This window comes from Aptenodytes forsteri, unplaced genomic scaffold (assembly GCF_000699145.1).
Source record: "Aptenodytes forsteri isolate BGI_AS27 unplaced genomic scaffold, ASM69914v1 Scaffold63, whole genome shotgun sequence".
Lineage (NCBI taxonomy): Eukaryota > Metazoa > Chordata > Aves > Sphenisciformes > Spheniscidae > Aptenodytes > Aptenodytes forsteri.
Window position 1 is genome coordinate 1,898,605 of NW_008794709.1, and position 21,117 is coordinate 1,919,721.

Genomic DNA, 21,117 nt, shown 5'->3' on the forward strand with positions numbered 1-21,117 from the left:
GTTTTGGAAATCACTCTGTATACACTCATATCATTGCTTCTGTTTATCCGTGTACTCCCAGTTCGTATCTCGGGGCGGTTCTTACAGCTCCAGAGGTCAGAATTTTTTCCTCTAAATTAAAGCTTTGTTTTGGCAGCGTGTTGTCTGTAAGTGTCTGCCCTCCCTACGGCGCTCTCAGTGCTGTGCACTAACCAGTTGACTTTTTAAGTCTGGTGTGCGCTTACAGTGTAAAGGTGATTCATTGAATTGGTATCAATAACAGAGAATTGGAGCTATACTGAAGTTTACAAAACACCGTTGAAATTGATTTTCTGAACTTCACCCCTCACGGGAGTCTTTAATCTAATAGCGTAACGTGAGATCATTTAGGCAGCACTGCAGCCTTGCAACTCAGTCCTCCCATGCCATAGCTGCAAACTTGACAGAATATGAATTTAAACTATATATAATACTGTTTCTATCCATATCCGTCACAATTCATTTGAACTTCCGTCAGGGTTACTTCATGGCATAGTTAACACAGTATGCATTAGCAGTATGTTCATTTGTCCTATATTTTGTCAGGAACAAAACAGCATCAATAATCAGACAGGCAGCAAGAGCTTCTGCTTTTGGATTCTTAATGCCTGTATTGCAACAACCCAGTAACTCACTGGCAATGAGTCTTTTTAAGTTAGTAGAGTTAAATAATTTAAAACTGTTGTGAAAAAAGACTTCTTTCCTCCTTCTCCTTCCTTTTTCCAGGAGGGAAATTGGAATTCTCTGTGATGAAAAGCCCACATCTCTGGGTATGGTGTCGGTAGGGAAGTCCTTGCCACACAGTTCGTTGTGACAAGTGCTGGCATTTCTTCCAAGTTGTGCTGTGTCAGAAATAGGCACTCTTTAATCATACATTTTCTTCCTTCTTGCAATTACACAGTTCTGAAGTCCTGCCCCTCTCTTTGGGTTGCAAGCACTGAAATTTTCGCTGCTGCTGGTGTGAGTCCTCACCCACGTGTCTTGTGTTGTGTGTTGAGCTAATGCGCAAGGAACGAAAACCAATTAACAGGCTAGTGCTCAGACTTTGGTGTACACGATGTCTTTAAATTTAGAGTGCAAGTGTTGTAACGTAATTCCCGGATCGGAAGAAAAGCATTCTGAACAACTTCTAGTACGTATTTGTATGATCAGTGCAATGAGATTGTGAATCAATATGGTCTGTATTATATAAGCATAATTTTAGATTAATTTCTGAATAAGTCACATAGTCCTCGGAATAGATGAAAGTGAACATGATATTTGCACAAAGAAAGAAAACGTGATAGGGAACCCTTCCATTTATACTTAGGCACAGATGGTGCAGTGATGAGCATGGGAAGAGCCTGAACTGGTCAGAGTTGCACTAACATAAGTTTGCCATGTGCCCTCTCTCTCATGTTCCCTCTCACTTACTCCTAGAGGTTTTTTCTTTCTTTCTTTTTCATTGCAGATTTATTTCTCTTCTCAGCATTTTGCTTACATTGTCAAGATAGCAGCGTTTGTTCAGCTCAGACCAGGAGAGGTATTCGATTTTGCAGCTGACATTTATTTACACCTTTTAGTCTCTGTGTTATATTGCCATTCCTTATGGAACGATATCTCACGAGCAATATAACCTACTAGCTAAGAGATCTTGGAGAAAAGAGATCACTTTCTCCGAGTCCCTGGTAAAAGGCAGATGGAGGCATACTTTGGGTGTTAGGTTATTACCTTTTCTGGAGCTTCCATCAGTTATTTGAGACATACGAAATCTCCAAGACTGCATCTGGTTTAAGGTTTTCTAATAGTCTGCTGCTGTTACTGAAGTGTGTAGCTTAGCTTAGCTTGTGTGGATGTTTTGAATGGATGGCTTTGACCAACCTGATCTAGTGAAAGATGTCCCTGCCCACGGCAGGGAAGGGGTTGGAATAGATGACCTTTAGAAGTCCCTTCCAACCCAAACCATTCTGTGATTCTGTGGATCTCTAAGAACTTTTTACTGCTATTTTTCTCCAGTGCGAGGATCTCCTTTGCATGTTCCCAGTCCTTACTCCTTTACTACTAGGAGCAGAGGGTACTGTGTCTTTGAATGTTTTGACACTCATTGCTTTAGTTCTTGAGTCACGACTTACATAAGTCTCTTGAGTAGGTTTCAGGTTGCTATTTAGAGGTGATGATATGTTTCTTGTGGAGATACCATGGAGGCAAGGAGCTTTAGGCATTGATTGTCTTGCTTTCTTTGTCCTTTTCTCATGATTTTATATACTTTTTTGTTATATGAATAGTCATGAAAGGCAAACGGGGAGAGAAAATGGGTTCTTGGAAAACGTGTGTCCTTAAATGCAGATGTAGGCACATAAATAGTTACATTCTGATTTTAAATTTTGCTGGTTATCAGAGTGATTAAAAGAGAACAGAAAAATCACTAGGTATCTCCAGGGGAGTGGCCCCTTGAATATGAGACCATTGCTGTTAAGGTGCTCATAAGTCCAGGTGTTAAGGTTTGAACACTTTATGTAACATTATAAAAAGGGGAAGTGGAAAGAGGAAGAGTTTGGAGGTAAGGAACAAATAATAAGGTGACTTATGGGGAAGCCTCAGATATTAAAAAACAGTTATTCTAGGCTTAAACATTTTCAGCTTTTAAAAATACCAACTTCCTGCACCATTTTATTTGACTTTTTGTCATAATCTTCAGGCTTCTCCTTCTTTTCTTTAGAGCTCTGTAAGCTAGAAACCTGAGGGGGGAGAGCAAGTGAGAGTGAACGTGACTTATCAAGAATGTGGTGGGAGGGAGGGCGGGAAGATAAATTTGTGAATAATACTATGCAGAAAAGTTCAGAACCTAGAACCACTCCAGGCCACGGGAGATCCTGTAAAGTTTCGTGCCTTGTTTGTGTAAGATGGTCAGGAGGTTACTTTCTTCTTGTCTCTGAAAGAAAACTGACTCCAGACCTACTTGAAATCTCGCAGGATTTGCTAAAAATCATGGGAATTGGTAACAGAAGTCCAGGGTGAATACAGCAGTTAACTCTAGATAGATGATTGTTTTGGCTCTCTGTCTTCATACTTCTAAACTTATTTCCATTAAAATGCTTGTTGTTAGACTTTTAAAATGTCTTCAGAGTCTTCATAATGTTTCTTGAAATTGTCTGGAGGAAAAATATTAGGACCATGTTCTTCATTAAAATTTTTCAGATCGTTTACAGTGTGTAAACTGTGTGTATATATTCATCAGAAGGACAAAACACATCTCATCATGAGCGTTTTGCTTTGTTTGGTAGATTTCTTGTCAAATAGGAATGTGAATTTGGGGCACACTGTGACTTTCTCCTGATATTTTATGTTTGTCGTTGTGCACCGGTAGGATACTTGTTTGACTTGTAAGCGAAATACCATGTATGGTTGTAGGAGGAGTTATGTTCAGTGTTTTAAGGACTCTAATGTACAAACCTGATCTTTAACATGTAGTTTCTTTCTGTTTACTATGATGGGGGCATTGCTCCTGTGATACTAGAACAGCTTTCAGTTTTTTGATAGTAGTAGTGATCTTTGCCTGCCTTGCTACAAATATGCTGAGTGGGCTTTTTGAGGATGAGATTTACTGCTTACTTTAGCAAGTTCTGCAAACAATATCTGACTTAATAATTTTGCTTTCTGCTTGTAATTACACGTTACTTCTCTTTGGTAATGCCTTCAGAACTTCTCAGTTCATTATCAACTCTCAGAACATAATTTAAGGAATAACGCGTATCCTGACTGGTCATAACGAGGCTGAAATTCCATCTTGGGCTTCTGGTGTCATCACAGAACCAGGGTGGAATTACAGCTTTAATTTATGTACTATGGGGGATACATTATTTATTACTGTGCATTAGAAAATGATTAATCTCTGCTTGTGTTGCAAGGCTATCCTACTGCTCTGAGTCCCCAGGAAGTGCTGAGACATTGTAGAACTTCTTGTGCGGATTACAGCTTTGTGAAGCTGCCAAAACGACCATTGCATTATTCAAAAACTGCTAGAGGTGATGAAAATTTATGAAGCCACTGTGGGGTTTTTCCTAACTAGTAGAATTCCTACAAGGCTTTAGTTTGCTAAACCTGAGCATTTCCTTACCTTTAGTCCCTTTCAAGTGTTTCATTTCACCTAAAGCTATGATCAGATAAACAGATTGAGGAGCACTGTGTTTTGAGGACCCTGATTCAAGAGAGCACTTTAACCATAGTCAAGCTCCACTGAAGATAACGGAAATTAATCATGTGCTTAATTGGTTTGCTGAATCAGTTCTTTAATTTCTACTTCTTTGGTTGTTCATAAAACCTATTTCTTAGTTTGTCCTCCACTTCCCAAAATTGTATGTGCGTACGTGTGCGTGCATGCACATGCATACATCCATGAATACAGGGAAGCTGCGCTGGAGCAATACGAACTAATGGAAACAGCTATAAATTTTACTGATTCTTCCAGTTTTCAATCCAGTGACTTTTGTTTTATGTGTTATGCTCTGATAACATTCCATTTTTATAAGCGTTTTCAATACTAGGAAAGTCAGTAACCAAGTTCTGGTATGTAGTTACTAGTACTGTGTGAGTAGTTGTAATGTCCACATCTATGGCTGTGATAAATTGGAGTCACAGCATTCCTTCGCAGCCAGTTTTCAGTGGGGTTTAGCCTTTCCACCAGAACTGGAGATTTGTCCTTTTTCATTTTACAGCCTGTGGACATGGGTTTGTACTGAGACCTAGTACCAGTCACTACACCACGCAGCTGTTACCAAGTAACATAACTAATCTGTGCCTGTTCATAAAAAGAATTTGGGATTTGGGGGCATGGGGTTGCAATTTTGCATTTACAACTGCTGTGCCCTGGTTTGGAAAAAAGAGAAAAGGAGAAAAACCCCAAACCCTAAAGGTTTGTAGGCATTCTGATTAATAAGCCCTAGCAAAATGTCTTCAAAGTACTCAGCTTTATGAGATCTGAAGAAAAGAACTAGATATTTGTAAAAGATCAAACAGCTACAAATACCTTAAGAAAAGAAGTCACTGATGTAAATTAAGTGAATGCTTTATACTAATACAAAAGTATTATAATAAATTAAATACTCCCACTTTCTAAGGTGGCATTTTTATCTAAGGCTCTGATGACATGTATAAACCACTCAAGTTTCAGTCTTGTGGGTTATATTGTCACCAGAAGCTCTGACTAATATACAGTAAAGTCTTACAAATGACAGTTGGATATAGTATGACTCTAAATGACTTTTTTTGTTGTTTTATTATTGTCATATGTTTAAGAAAAAAAGAAGAAAGTAAGTCGCAGTGCCTACTGACTAATTGGACCTAATGGGGAAGTGTTGTCCTGGATTTAATTTGGGTGTCCATATTATAAATCACAGCTGTGGAATCTAAAACCCAGTGACAAAGCTGATAATCCCTGAGGTGTAAGAATCTTGAAGCTGGTGTAGAGAAAGACGTACAAAACATGCCGGCAGTTCTCCCCCACACAAAATTAAAATGATAGTCATTTTTGCAGGGAACACCATGGGAATCAGAATTGGAGACATCCACCCCTCTTCAGTTTGAGAGCTGAAGAGATGGCTGCAGTTTCTATGCAGTTTCAGCCTGCTAGAGCTGTATAAATAGATCACTGGCGCCGTGCAGATCTGAGCAGGACCAATCGCCGTTTCCCTTCTACATCACGAGGAGATGCAGAAGAGCAGTCCTCTGCAGCTACCTATCTCGTGCCACTCATACTGAACAGTTAGGTTGGGACTTCTAAGGGAGAAAGGCTTGCTCAGATGATGCTCTCTGCTCTGAAAGAGTCAGGCATGAGGCTTATGCAGGTTTAGGCTAATGATTTAAAGTGTCATTTGGATCGTAAATGGGACATGGCATTTGTGCCAGCTTTCTGAATGAGTTGCAGCCTTGGGTGAATCCAGTATCATGTGAATCAAGATAATATATCACATCAACAGAGAGGAAACCAGCTGTTTAGCATTGGGGCAATTGGTTAATTGTGTTATGATAGATACTGAGACTGGAAATAAATACTGAGCAGCGTGAATTTTATACATACATATTTCTTACTTTCTATTTATGGAAATACTTCCTATTTCTTCTGCTTGCTAGTTCACTACAAGTAGTATTGCCAGTTTTGTGTAGGGATGGGCTTTGCTCTAAGTGTGATAGGAGAGGTAGAAATGAGGATGAATGTAAAAGTTTAAGGGTAGATTTCTCAAGGTCCTTAAGCTGCCTGTCTCTCCCGGTGGTTGTAGGGCAAATTATGTTGATCCATCACAATCCAAAAGAGTTGGATCTTGCTCCTGGCAGCCAAGGGTGACACCCTGGATGTATATTTCTGCACGCATGTGACAGGACCACATCCTCAGTGCTCTTCTGTGTAAGGAGCATAAGCTCAAAAGCAAACTGGAGGAGAGAAGAGGGAAAGAATGACAGTAGGTTTTAACATAGGATTGGGGTCCAATAACTTCTTGGCATAGATGCCCAACTCTGGGAAATGAGTCTTAAGAGGTAGGTATTGTTATACACATAGGAAAGTGTGCCACCCACTCCTTCCTCTGCAAGCACTTCTCTCTTTGCCTGCAGAGGTAAACTGGAGAGACATGGCTCTGCTCACTCTGGCCACAGGGTTAGAGCCGGTCCAAGCTTTGTTCTTCAGAGCATGAGCTGTTTTATCACCCCAGTTGTTTTTTGGTTTTGTTTTTTTTTTTTAAGATTGGTAAGGATTGGGTAGTCTCATTATGCTGTGCTGGCACTTGGGGCTGGGTTGTGCCTGCCTTAGTGCACTGCGTGAGCTTGCGAAGTTGTGTAATTGCAAGTTTACTGTCATACAACGAATGACTGATGGCATAATTTGTATTTTCAAAATACATAAGCAGCTCAGCCTAATCAGGTGGTGTGGTAAATATTTCCAGGAGATAAAAACAAAGTATTAGGGCAGGGAGCAGAGTTATAAACTTCCTTTAATGAGCTGCATATTGTTTGATCATGGTTTTTTATATACATGAAGTTCTGCATGCCAAATTCTAGTAATAATTGGCAGCTACTTCACAGTCCTGGAGAAATAATACTATAAATACTGGAAACAGTCAAAATGAGTGGATGTGTTGGTTTGCTTTTCAGACTGCTGTGACTAACAGGTGATGAGTACAAATAGTAGAAGGCCCATTTATCCTTTTTCTTGCTCCTGGAAATACAAAGAGAGAGCAGGGGGAGCAGAGGGGACATGTTCAGCTCCTCCAGACAGTTAACAGCGGTACCGCTGACTGGCTTGGCTTATAGTTCTGGCTGTGCGGGTGTTTAATTTGCAAATCTGAGCAGTCCTGCTCACTTCCTGAAGCCCCTGAAGTTAAGCACATAAATGGTTTGGGGCCTGACGGAGCCTTGTTGGCTCATTCTGGAGAGTTTGCAGCAAAACCTTACGATACAGGAAAACCCCCAAATTACAAGTGTTCTCCTGCTTCCAGTGGGTGGCTTATGATGTCAGTGGGGTATGAAGTGGAGGGAATCCATGTCCGTTCATGTATGTTAATTTACGAAAGTTTTTAAGATATGTGTAAAGTGCTTCTGAAAAAATACTCAAATGAGAGAGAAGAATTTTTTTTTTTTTAATTAAACATTTTTCTGTAGTACAAATGTGTCAATGCTCAGTGAAAATCACACTCATTGGAACTTGGGAGAGCAGGGGGAACAGTTCACTCTTTCACAATGAAGAACAGTTTGTTGATAATGAGAAGATCCCAGTAATAACTGTGAAAAGACCTAGGAAACTAGTACATTCACAGGTGGATGAAATCTTTCTATAGACTTTGGATGTCTTTATGAAGATGCTATGCTGCAAATTTTTGGGCTCGATGCTACTCACTTGTATGCAATGGAAGGATGATTCCCACTACGGAGAGGATTCTAGGCTGAAATTGTATGGCCTGTCATATGGATTAGCATAAGCCTAGAGGAGCATAATGGTCCTTGCCGGCTTTCAAAATATCTTAATTTTTGCTTAAAGCCTTAAGTTGATTAATTTATATTACATTTAAATATATACCTATATGTTGAGGAACATGCATTTTAGCATAAAATATGAGTCTGGGCACTAGTACAAGGAGGTGTGTTTGTAGCTTTTTAGACATTGCTCTACTTTTTTTAAAGCAGTTTTATAATGATAATTGGCTTTTTTTACTAATATACCAGTTACTGAAAGCAGGATGTTGTCTATTTTGCCCATTTGAAGGAAAGTTGTGCAGTTGGTTTCCTTGCAAACCTCAGTCATCCTGCAGAGACTGGCTGAAGGGTTACTTTCATTTTCCGCAGGATGGTGGTGATGGGAAAGTTACGTGGTGTTGCAGTCACTAGCTGTAGACGTCGAAGAGAAACCCTAGGTGTAAGATAGAGGAATGTTGGAAAAGACAGTATAATATTAAAATTCATGGTGGTTGGTGCTGGAAAATGAAACTGTTGAGTGCTAGCTTTGTCATGACAAATATTTGCAGGTTGAAAGCAGTTTCTTCCTAGGTCTGAACAAACACTGGAGAGATTAGACTGCCCTGCAGCCCATGTTAGTACATGCATGTGTATGTGAAGAGGTACAATATCCTAAATAAATTAGAGGTTTGGGGTTTTTTTCTGTTTACAAACTCTGTTCACCGAAATTAATAAGACATATGTAGCCATATGCAGCATTGTGAATGTTCCATAAACTTAGCTTTGTTCCTGACGTTGTCATTATCTATCTTATATTCTGGATCACATTAAGGAAAAATACCTTGATTTGATCCTCCAGGGGAAAAAACCTTTCTCTATCTCACCTCTCCCCCAAAACCCCAGACACCTACTTGTCCTGTGTCATCTGAAGCAGATTTGAATGTTATCTGTACCTAAATCTACAGATACACTTTTCCTGTCTTGCATAGGAACAAAATGTTGTCCCACTTTCTGTAGTTGCAATTTAGTAATATCACGAACAAGTTACAGTAGTAAACTGAATGTGTTAAAGAAATGGAACAGAGGAAAGATTACAATTTAATTCCCCAGAAAATATACCTAATATTATTCATAAGCAGAGTGCAATTCACAGTGAGTAAAAGTAAAGCTGTGTTTCAAACCAGCGTTAAGTAAAATAAACCTCCCTGGGCAAGACTATGCTTGGACTTGATACTAATGAATCTTGCAGAACTGGCACTGCAGTTCCGAGTTTTAACATCAGATCCATTTGTTTACCATTCTTGCCAGTCCAACATCATTTTTCATGGGCCAAGACTGATACTTTAGTTTGTTTTCTTTCTGGAGCGTGCTCTCTCTCTCTCAGTCTCCCTGCAGTAATGTTGGAATCCACTGGCCAGCTCCAGCGAAATTTAACAGACAAGTTGAGATCATAAAGTCCTTGAACTCCTAGTAGTTTTATGGAACAGGCAGTTGAATATAGGACAACGACAGAAATTAGTGGCCTTTCTGAAGGAAGGGCTTGCCCGTGTTCTCACAGATGTGAGAGCACAACACGGCACGAGCCGTTGTGAGTGCTCCCAGCGCAGGGCTAGCTTTGCTCAGAGCGTGCGTCTTACTGTGCGTGGGGTCACCTACCTGCGAGAGGCAAAGCCACAAGAAACCAGCCTTCATGGACTCCGCTGCTTATGGGACTACTCGGTCTTTTAAAGAGGGAGAATATCCTAACTCTCTTTATTTCTCCCACACTTTCCTAATAAATGTAGTATTTTTGCATTTCCAGCTTTCCTCTGCTGTAAACCCACAGCTTCCCATGTTCTGCAGGAGGCAAATGGAGCCCGAGAGGGACAAACAAAGTGGTGTGACCAGGGCTATATGGGAGGCATAACACGACGCTGGCCTGTGCAGCTGAGCTGGGAGGTTAGAGCCCAACCCACGGGACCACTCACCTTTTCTGTCCTGTGCGTAGAGTCACTAGTGAATGCAGTTTAAATGCACAGATCAGTTATTAAAAGTCCTAGACCTTCTCAGATGGCTCTCGAAAATGCAAGTTGAGGAGTTAGGCACAAAGCTGTGCTGTCTTAAAAATTAACCACATTAGAAACCATGTCTCTGGCTGGTTTAATACATAGAAACAATTATCTTGAAGGAAACGAACACAGATCCACAATGTTTTGAAGAGAGAGGACAAACGGCATGGTAGCAGTCGTGACAGGGCCCAGCTTCCCCTGCTAACTTGCCCTTTTCATTCATGAAAACGGACAGTGGTGGTGAAGTGAGACTGTGGATTTTACACATACTTCCTCCACGCTTGAGCTTTCTGCTCGCAGTGAGCTCAGAGTCCTCTCCTGTGTGGATGGCCAGTGGAAGGCATGTGAAGGAAGAGAGGAGCTTTCAAGAAGTATTTGAGTACTCGGAGAGCATTTCACTTGGCCTTGGCTAGGTCCTCAGCACAGTGGTCAAATGTCACTCCGGCTCACAAATTTGCTGCCAGGTCCAGAACTGTTTAACAAAAGTTGAACAGATGGAGCAATGAGGTTTAGTTGGTTTCCTGCACCAGGAATGCGAGGAGGTTTCCATCACCAGGTATTTCTTAGCAACTTCCAACAGTTTATGAGGAAAAGATCCTTTTCCCCTTCCTGATAATGTTTTCAACAAATGTGGTGGATTGTGTAGACAGGTGGCTTCTAGCTAGTGGCACGCAGACCTCCATGTGGCCTACAAACCTACATAGGCTCAGCAGGTACTTCTTAATAGGTGGCAAAAGGTAACAGAGAAAGTTAAATGTCATGTCATAGGATTCCTAGCCTTTCATGCACTGAAAACAGTTGTGATGACTGTCTTATTACTTGAATTAGTTATGAGGAGTTTCAAGATTCTGGGGGTCTTTTTAAAGACATTTGGAAAGAGAACATAAGATCCACTGTGAGAAAAAATACCAGAGGATATTTGACATAAGCTCAGATGACAACATAGTCACCTTAGAAAAGCACTACTGCCTAAAATTTTCTGCTGGCTGTTTTTACAACTAATGCCTAAAGTTTATTATTTTTCATGGGGTTTAGTGGGGGAAAGGTAGTACTTTTTTCTGTCTTTTTATCCAGTTTGTTTTACTTTTTCCCTTCTATAACCATTCTTTACTATTTTGGTGCAGGAAGAAGAGAAAATATTTTAAAGAGTAGAACAACTCGTAAAACTGTAGAAATTAGGTTATTGTAGCTGAAATGACTTTGATCTATTCTCTCTTCTCTACATTGTTCATTCAAGAGGCTCTCGCTGCTGTCACTATTATACTGTTGTAATGTTATGGTACGATATAATAGTATCGTATTTGGTGGCATAAAGATGAATGACAGCAGAATATTTGTTTTTTATGATTATGCCTACATTAGCAAGTAGTGTGGACCAACTGGAGAGTATCTGTACAGTGAAAAACCTGGTGCTGGGATCCTGAGGTTTACACCACGCACATTTCAGGGTTGCTTTTACTTTGAGCAGTCTGGTGCCGCTAACTGCATGCTCTGGAGAACATGATGCTTCTGGTTTAGTTCCTCCCAAGAGGGATTCAGTTCATGTGCTCCAGGACCACTCCACAATGCAACCAAAAGCCTGGGCAAGATGGATTATCTGGAGACTTGCTTCAAAAGCTACAAGCTACATGCCTGATCTGAACAAAAGCAGTAAGGTAGCCATGCCCTATAGGGATCTTGTGGGATGAATGGATGGAAGAAAGGCGTATTTCAGTGATCTAGTCTTGTAGTTGTACCAGTTAGGAAAACACATTTCATAATTTTTCTTTCTTAACGTTCTTTCTTCCCTTTTCTTCGTAGTTATTACTGAAAGGGGAAGGTTGGTGTGAGTAGGCCTCAGAGAAGGAAGGCTGTTTTGAGAAGTTAGAAAGAAGAAATCTTCTGCCGAAAGAAGGATTGTATCTTCTTTAAGGAGCTTATACAATGCCAAGTACACGTTAGATGCTTAACCAGTAATGACCCATGTCTAGCAGTTTGTGCTTGACTTGCTGACAGGAGCATGTGCCACTGGAGACAGTGCTCACGCCCTTACATTAAAGAGGGTGGTCGGGTACGGCATGGAACTGAGGCTATTGGTCATTGTAAGACACTGGCTGGGCATCCTTTATTTAAAGGTGTGTAGGCTCTTTTTGGTGTGTGTCCTGAGGCAGAGAAGGAACGTATGGTATGGTGAGATGTAATGTCATATTATTGCTAGCATGACTTGGAAAAATGTATGATGTTACCTTAGAGAGTAGGTGTGAGAGCCAGTCTGGCAGATGTGACAGTCCTGCTTTCTGGATCTGACAGTTGGCAGCCCAAAGAGCCTACTACCAAACCCAGTACTTCCTGAAGCGCTCATGTTACGATTTGTGCTGAAGAAAAGGAAGTAGAAGTAGAGACGACAGAAGCAGTAGTACAATGTTGTTTTTTTTTTTTTAAAGAAAAGTCTGGACAAGTAGACTTACACAAAAGCTTCATCTTTCTCAGTGTCCTGTCTCTCCTTAATTGAAAGAGTAGATTTGGCTACAAAAGCCAACCAGCTTTTGTAGCCAGTCAACTCACTGAATCCGGGCAGAGGACAACATTTGTTCCGCTGCCTGGAAGATTTTAGTTGCTGGCCAAGCTGCTGGCATAGTGTTGCTGATCTCAAAAAGTAAGACCAAACTACAGTAGTGCCGGGCTGGTTGTGGCTTAGTCAAATTTCTGTTCTAAAAAAAACTTATGGCCTCCAAAGTTTCCTGCAACAAAGGTCACCACAGGTTTCTGCTGAAGTGTCCTGTACTCTGTGGCATTGGCCATATGTAAATGTGTAAGGAATGTTGATTGTTCAATCTTCCTATATAGCAGCAAACAACTACATCTCAAAACTCAACCTCATATAGCTAGAAGGTAGGTGAGCTGAGTAGGTAAAGCAGAAAGTAATAGGAAAAAATACCAGACTCATCTGTCCCAAAGAACATGAAATTTCTTCTTTTTTCTAGAGCCCTTCATTTGAAGAACCTGGAATGTATCTGGACATTGCAAATCATGCCATACTTCATTTTCTTAACATCTCTTTCTAAACTAGAAAGTGCCCTTTAGCAGAGAGACACACTTACCTGTTGCTTTTCACAGGCAAAACATTGAAGTTTCACAAAAGGATATTACTGTCCAGACCAGCTCAGCCAGTGAGAGAGTGGGTGGATGGTATTCAGCTCTTCATCCGTTGGCACTCTTGGTTTTCAGAAGCCGGGAGCTGAGGAGGGTTGTGCCTTGGTGAGCGCAGGCAGTCGTATGGCAGGGTCACCTGCCACAGGACGAGGCCGCTGACTTGTCGTGCAGTCAGTCTCAGACCTTCGTGCTGTGCTCAGACAGTGGGATAAGGAGGCACTTAAGAGGGTGTCTCAGACCTTCGTGCTGTGCTCAGATAGTGGGATAAGGAGGCACTTAAGAGGGTGTCAGGGAGAGTCTGAGGTCAGCGCCTGGTGAGGCTGGGGTGATTATGTCTTGGAAAGACGTAACACCCCTCTGGGTAAGCGGGAGAGTGTGGCTCTGCGTCACCTTTTAATGATAAATAGGCTGCGTCAAGGCACAGGGTCAATGAGTGAGGGCCGGTGGCCCTAGCTCCAAAAATCACGCGATAAAGTTGCTCTCGGCTGTTAAGAAAAAAGAGGACTTTATGGTGTTCGTGTTTACGAGCAGAAGGCAAGAAAAAGAGTACGTATCAAGTGGGAACATGCGCCTGAGCCTGCCAGATCCTAGGCAGAGGCAAGGGAGGGCAGCAGGCCTGTTTCTACAAGACTAAGGAAGAGAGTCCCTGTCCCCGTGACAGGAGGTGTGCAGAGAGCCCTGTGCCACCATTTCTCCGTACTTCATAGCTAGTCCCAAAATGAGATGGTATTTTAGCAATCCACTTTGCTCTGATCTGGCCTTGGCTCCATCCCATCATGTGTGACAGTACCATGGTGGTTTTGTCCAGGCCCACCCCAGAACCGCTTGCCCTGGGGATGGCGGGGGAGGCTGGCAGTCCCGTCTGTTGCCCAGGCTTTGAGGTGAACAAGCCTGCCCAAATCCATAAATATGAGCCGAGCCTTTCTTTTTAGTTTGTCCTGGGGTTTCATTTCTTTCTTTACTTGATTCTTTGTTTCCACTGCCGTGGTTTTTCATCAGTTTTGATCAGAGTCAAGTCACGCTAACATAGTGAATGTACGAGTTGACTAGAATGGAAAATCAACTCAGTCTGTTCAGCTCCATCGGCCTTTTGAGGGAGGCACCACTGCGAAATGAAGGAAGGCTGGGGGAAAAGAGGGATCCCACTGGTGGCATTTTATTAGGCTGCTACTCTCGTGATATTTGAGGTTTTCTTAAGGTCCTAGGCTGCCAAAGCAAGGGGTATTGTCTGTCTCAGCTTTCTGTTGAAAAGCAAAATATTTCTGCCTTCTGAGTGCAGACCAGCACAGCACTTGTTGCGTTCTTGTGGTTCCAAAGCCAGAAGGCGGAGAAAAAGATGCCGTGATTTTTTGTCCAGTCTCGTAGTTTTTGAGGGAAGTACCGCATTTTGGGGAGATGTGTGCTGTGATCAATCATCATTTAATTCTTGGGGGTTAGCAGTACAGCACGTTGCAGGTGTGATACGCTGCTGTTTTCAGGGGACCCTGGCCAAATTCGGCTTCTTTGCAGCTGGCAGGGTTAACACTGCGTGTATGGGAGGAGGAAGGGGGATTTGTACTTCATAGTGAGCCTTCATTTGGCTCTGCTGGGGGCTAGAGAAGCCAAGCACTGCCTCATTTATTGCACTGGGAAGAATGAAAGAGCTGACAAAATACTTCTTTAATTTATTTGAAGCTGCATTCATTTCTCTGGAAGGGGGAGAGTGGAGTAGTTGAATGCTGGGAGGAATGTGCTTAATTCAGGACTGTCTTTCCTCCCTGACTTAAGTCCAGACACTACAGAGAAAAATCAAGAAATTTAGAAATGGGCTGTCAAATCTACTCACATGTATTTTTGCGAAGTCCAGCATATCTGACTGTTGAGTGAGGCTTTGTACGTGCAACTGCATAGTTCTGTATTAACAGTTCACAGTGGTTTTTGATACCATTCAGGTTGCTGAGCAAATATCATAAATGCACAGAGGTGCAAGCCATGAGTGGACAGTGACTGCAGGAAGAGCACATGTACATATGGCAGGCCTGCCGCTGCTTTCTGATCGTGAAATTTGGCTCACAAAATCATGATGTAGCAAAAAAAAAAAAAAAAAAGGGGGCAGAACTAGTTTAAAGTGTTTTTGTTACACTGAATTTTTATTGTTTCATCCTCTGCTGGGTAAATTGTTACCCTTGTTTTAGGAAACCAAACAATTTCCTCCATCACAGTTAAACCTCTTTTCATTTGCTGCTCATTTGCTGCTCCTGTTTCTGTAAGGATCAGATGGGTAATGGAAGCTGTACAGCAAATTAATGTATGCTACTCGAGATAGTAAAATGCAGGGCTACAATAGGCCTTTTTTCGGCAGCTGTAAAGCTGTTGTGTGACTACAGTGAATCCATTCAGTCTCCCCCACACTTGCTGGGAGCGCCCGGGAGAAGGGAGTCGTAGTAGTGAAATGACTATCCAGCAAAACAGTTTGAGGGACATGCTGATGACTCACTCCTCATTTTGGTTTACATGGTCTTTTTCTGTGGATGTGAAGTTTCAGCCTCACATGAGTTGAGATCTATGACTGTCCACGTTACCAGATTATCTGCTAAATCAGCATGGGTGTTGTGTTCCTCGCATCAGCCCTCTGAGATGGGGGAATACTGTTAATCTTTACTGTAGAGTAAGGGGAAACTGAGGCACAGGAAAATTGCGGTTAAGTGACAATGTGCATTAGGAGCCAAACTCATAGTTTAGTTGCACTGTAGAAGCTCAAGTGTCATTCAGAGCTATCTCAGCCCTCCAGGAAGTGTCACATAGCATTTGCCTGTAGGTCATGCAAAAAGCCTGGAAGATAGCTAGGAATCTGTCCCTCAAACAACATTATTTGTCTCTTTAAACAGAGCATTAAAAATGTAAGCATGTAAGTGAGAACAGGAGGATTTTATGCTGATTTTGATCTTAAAATAGAATCCCCAGCCACCTTGTATTTGAGTCGGGGAAAAAAATGAGAGGCAGGACCTAGTTGATTCAGCAGGGTGATACTCTGTAAAATAATCCCTTTAACACTTTCTCTTAAATTAAGAATGGTTTCTAGGTGGCATGAGTCATGGATGGAATGTCCTCATTTCACTTTGAACTTCCAGCCTTCTCTGGATTTGTGTCACAGCTTTAGAGGGCTTTGTCCTCTTCCTGCAAGTCTGTAGGCTTGGCTGTTGCAACCTTTACTCATGTTGAGCGAGAGCAGGCTCCTTGAAGCAAGCAGCAACAGCACGTAAGCGAGAGCAACCATGGTGGAGTGGGGGAGCAGGGTAGTTTAAATGGAGTATTTTGGATTTGTTTGTACTGTAAGCAGCTTTGGGGAGTGGTGACATAGCCGCAGCCTGTGTGCAGGTGTCAAAGGAAGCCCGCTTTCCCCCTTATTTGTGTATTGGTCTTTGCTCTGAGTTTTGGGTTTTCTCCGTGTGTGTGTGAATAAACTGCAATGTAGAAAGCTGTACTTTTTGAATTTCTGACTGCTTTTGGAAAAGTTGTATTTTCTGAAGTACGTACAGCCACAGAAGGCTGTGGATAACATCTCCGTTTCTTAATTAAAAGCAACGGAAAATGTTATTCAGAGCTGTCTGTCTGTCCTAGCTGAGGAAGAAAACCAAAACAGTCTGGCTTACATACATGCAAGGTCAAATCCTCCTCTTTGTCGTGTTGTGAAAGTTTGTTGGCTTCAATGGAGATAGTCACAGGTGTGGCCCCAGGAATGGTTTGTCTTTCAGACATTTTACAGAGCAAGAATGAATATAGTTGTTGGTCCTAAAAATTGTTTGTAGAGAAATAACTGGGATGCCTGTAATCCGGAGGGGCCATGCAAATGCAAGACTCTGCTCTCAGGGGGAAAGTGAACTCTGCACTGGCTGGCAGCGTTTACTTCTCGTAGCCAGGGGATTTTCCTGCTGACAGAGCCTGGTTTGGAGGCTTACGTACCCAACCGGCTCCTGGCCTGCCTTGCTGCAGGTACGGGAGAGGGAGGAGGGTGAAATGGGGGGCAGTGAGAAAGCGTTCTGGTAGCAGCACTCACTGAAAATTCAAAACCCTCCAGCCCTTTTTTGGTGATGGTGGAGAATGTCAAAATTGATTGTATTAGAGACCTGCCAGTTTCTCTTACTCATTTGCTTTGTCGCTCCTCCTCCCTTCCTTCCTCTCTCGTCAGCCGGGCTGCGTTTTGTAGTGCTAATGCTGCATTGCTTCTCCAGCACAGCTACTACTTCCCCCGCGCTGCTACTACAGAAATACTACAGTAACTCAGCGAAGATTTAGGGAGTTGGCCGTATACGTATTATTAGTGGTAATAGCAGTAGTAGTAATAATAATAAAGCCGATGATTGCTCTCCCTTGTAACAGTTTGATACTTTACGTAATGATTTTTCTTCTGATTGGTATCTCTGGGCTTTCTTCCCTTTTCATCTTCATAAATTTGTGGAGTCTGGTATATACTGGTTTGGGCTTTAAATGAATACTTTGTAGTGTACTACCTTGCAGATTTTAAAAATGTTTTTGAGTAGTCTAAAATAGTGTGGTTTTTGGTGGTGGTTTTTTGTTTTTTTTTTTAAAGTACAGCCCACAGAAAAGCGTTCATGCTGCTTCTGCTGGGGGGGAGTTATCACACTTGCTTTAGATAATGAAATACACATTGGAGAAAGGTCAGGGATTTCCCCTGAGCCACCCACCAATTGCTTGAAATGACATTTTCATTCTGAGTGTTTCTTGTTTTGTTTTTGTTTAAGATCCTGGAGCACAGGGAAAGAGTTTTAATGCAAAACATCAGAAAAAAAAGGCTGCAACATCTCCTGTGAGAGAGGGGAAAAAAGGAAATTTACAGTTGCATCTTGAAACACTCGTATGATTTGAGGTAAGTGATTGGAGGGTCTTGTCATAAGTTACAGTTAGTTTGTAATTAAATTAATCATTATTTGCCTCAGAGTGTCATGATATTTCTGTGGAAGGCAATAAAAACAGATGGGAGAGGGAGGGAGAGAACTTTAATGGCAAGCCCAGAAACAGCAGTAAAAATATGTAATGCATTTATGTTTTTGAAAATGGGCCCCATGAGGTCCAGTCCCACGAACAGGCAATCATTCTAACATTTATAAGGGTTAAACCCTGTTTAAATCAATGAGGCTATTCTCCCTGAAAGTTAGGCATGTGCCTAAATATTTCCAAGTTTGGAATCTATATCATATGGGAACTCTGCAGAAGAAAGCTATTGAACAACATACAATGCACAGCCAGAAAAATGCATATACAGTTCTCCTACTGTTGGTGATAATGTCATGAGTAATCTGATTTTACAGCATTCTTAAGTTGTATTTTTGTATTAAATATAGTTCTCATTTTTATGTTTCAACACCTCATTGAAATACCAAACTTCTTAAGAGAGCCTGTAAATTCTACACCAGCTTTAATAATACATCTGTCTTAATTGCTTCATCAGTTTGTCTTTGAACAAGTAGAGTTAAAAGTATAAAGAAAATAATGTCCCCTTTCATAACTAGAGTTGCAAATTGCACTTGGATGTTTGAATAGCAGCTGAACTAAGAGTTCCCTGACTGAGGCCGAATTGTGTTGTCCTGAGTTAATATTTTTTTTTAATAAAGGCAATCGTGAATTGCAGGGAAAAATCTCACCTTTTCCCTCTAGTCTTCATTTTTTTGTTTTCATTTCTCATTAGAAAAGAATGACCTCTGAGTCTTTTTTGTCTAGTAAAGAGAAAATGTTACAGTTGTAAAACTTTTAACCACTGAAAATTCTGCATAGATGAAAACTAAAAACCACCAGCCTCTTTCTTAAATAAAAATGTGAAGTTATTTAGTCTGTTCTGCCCCACGAGTGTGCTGAAGGAGACAAAATTACTGTAAGAAACCTGCAGAATCAAAAAGACCCACATGAGATGGAAGAAGCAGGGGATACAATCCCACAAATGTGCAGAATATCAAAACCCTTTGGCTGGTGGCATTTGCAGACATTTGTTGCTTACCAGGTTTCAGAAGAGAGGAGAGCATAGCCGGCCTCTGGTGATTGCTCTGTATTTGCTTTGTAGGAATAGAGCTAAAGTTTCTTTTGAAATCAACAGGCTGCTGCAGGGAGCTAAATATTGCCTTTCTGGTCAGTGGACAGGAGCCATTGCTTGGGAAATTGTAATAGTCCCGTAGGCATTTGTACTGATTTATCCAAAAAGTTCGAAACTTTTGCAAATCTGTAGCCAACTCTGTTTTACGGGCAGGTCTTGCGCTAGGGACTGTGAGCCCAAACAGGAATACAAGACTCTCTCAGTAGGAGTCTGAGGTGGTGATTTTTGTAGTTGTGAAATGAGGTATTAATGCAAATCTGTTTGAAACTGCTGCTGTTCGGCCTTTAGGGGCTCTGGTTCTTACCCTCCCCTCTCTCAGCCCATCCCTGCAGCTCAGGTGGGAAAGTGTCTTGCTCTCTGGAGCGAGCCCTGTTTCAGGCATAGGGTGACAGTCCTGGCCAAACTCGTGAGAGAGGGAGAAGTGCACCACAATGACCCACATGCGATCGCTCTCAGCCCACCTTTGCTTTCTGTCTGTGCCACTGTCCTGGTGGCAAGCATTCCTCCTTGGCTCTGCAGAGCATAAATCAAAATACTTTTATTCCTGTCTTTTTTTCATTGGTGTCAGACCAGGATAACGTGCATGATTTTCCTTTCACAGCTGCCTTCTTGTTGCTCTCTGAGGAAGCGCACACTGAAGTTCAGGGGGAAGGTATCTTCATAGCATCTGTGTGGCCTTTATAATCATTCGATCAGCTCTCTGTTGCAGTCACAAAATCGTTGAATCTTTTTTAGTTTCTTTGTATTGGAGGGTGCAGGAGCTCACTGGCAGAGTATTAAAGAAAGGGAAGTTCTTTGGTGGTGAAAGATGCATTTTAAGATACATTAAATTGTACCGCTAGTCCTGCCCTTTCTTGATTATTTTTTCAGCACGTGAAGAAATAATGCCCCCTTTTGTGTGCCTGGAGAAGGCCCTGTGGTGTGTGCCAGGGAGTTATGTGGGTGCTGAGCTGAGCAGGCAGAGGGACCGACTTTCTCCTGCCTTGTATTTTTCACTGGGATTGAATACGGGGGACTGAGCCTGCCCGGATTAAACACATGCCTGTTTTGTTTTGCCTTTCTCTGCTCTTCTTTCAGCTGTCAGCATGCCATGTTCAGATGGCAGTGATCAGTCACAAATTGTCCCCCATCCATGCTCCTCGGCTCTCCTAAACCATGAGTTTCGTGGAGCTCTTCAACAAAGATGGCACCAGTTCGATTTTCTTTTTTCTTTTTTTTCTTTCTTCCCTCTAGCTAATAGAAAAAGAGGTTGGTTGGTTGTGTTTTCCCCTCAAGTCAGCTGCATTAGTTCCCAAAGCAGCTTGTGTTAAGTGGAAATGAGGCTTTGATAATATGTGTGCTTGCTGGAGGCTCGCTTAGATTTTTTTTTCTTCCCCCCCCTCCCTGTATACAGATCTTTTCAATGGGGCGCCTCTACTGTGAATCAGAAGGAAAGTGCACGGGCTGCCAGGCACATAATGGAATTGTTCATTTGTTTCTGTAAATGTGTGTGAGCCTTTGTAAAGAGGAGGTGGTGGGGACAGAGAATGGAGACCTTTGCTGTGGGGAGCCAGGAGAGTGCAGTGACACAGCCCAGGGCACTGTTGTGGTGGGATGCGGCCATGCCCGTGCTGCTGCCGACATGCCCATTCTGCTCAGCTCTGGTGGGCGTTACCTGGGACTTGCATCACTTAGCACGTCACGTGAAAATGGGTGAAGCTTATGCAGCTGTTGACTATCCTGGCTGTAAACCACATAAGGCAAAATATTTGAAAGCTGTAATATTTCCAACACTTTAGAATCATAGAATCATAGAATAGTTTGGGTTGGAAGGGACCTCTAAAAGTCATCTAGTCTAACCCCCCTGCCGTGGGCAGGGACATCTTCAACTAGATCAGGTTGCTCAGAGCCCCGTCCAACCTGACCTTGAATGTT

At 42.0% G+C, this 21,117-nt stretch overlaps 1 protein-coding gene across 1 annotated transcript in view; it reads left to right on the plus strand.

Moving 5' to 3' along the window:
- The first annotated feature begins 17,908 nt into the window (after window positions 1–17,908).
- ATXN1 (ataxin 1) overlaps window positions 17,909–21,117 on the plus strand; it is a 169,582-nt gene continuing 166,373 nt past the window's right edge. Inside the window, exon 1 of the mRNA XM_009273711.2 lies at window positions 17,909–17,985. The gene's annotated coding sequence lies outside the window, so the exon portion shown is untranslated. The remainder of the gene's footprint in view (window positions 17,986–21,117) is intronic.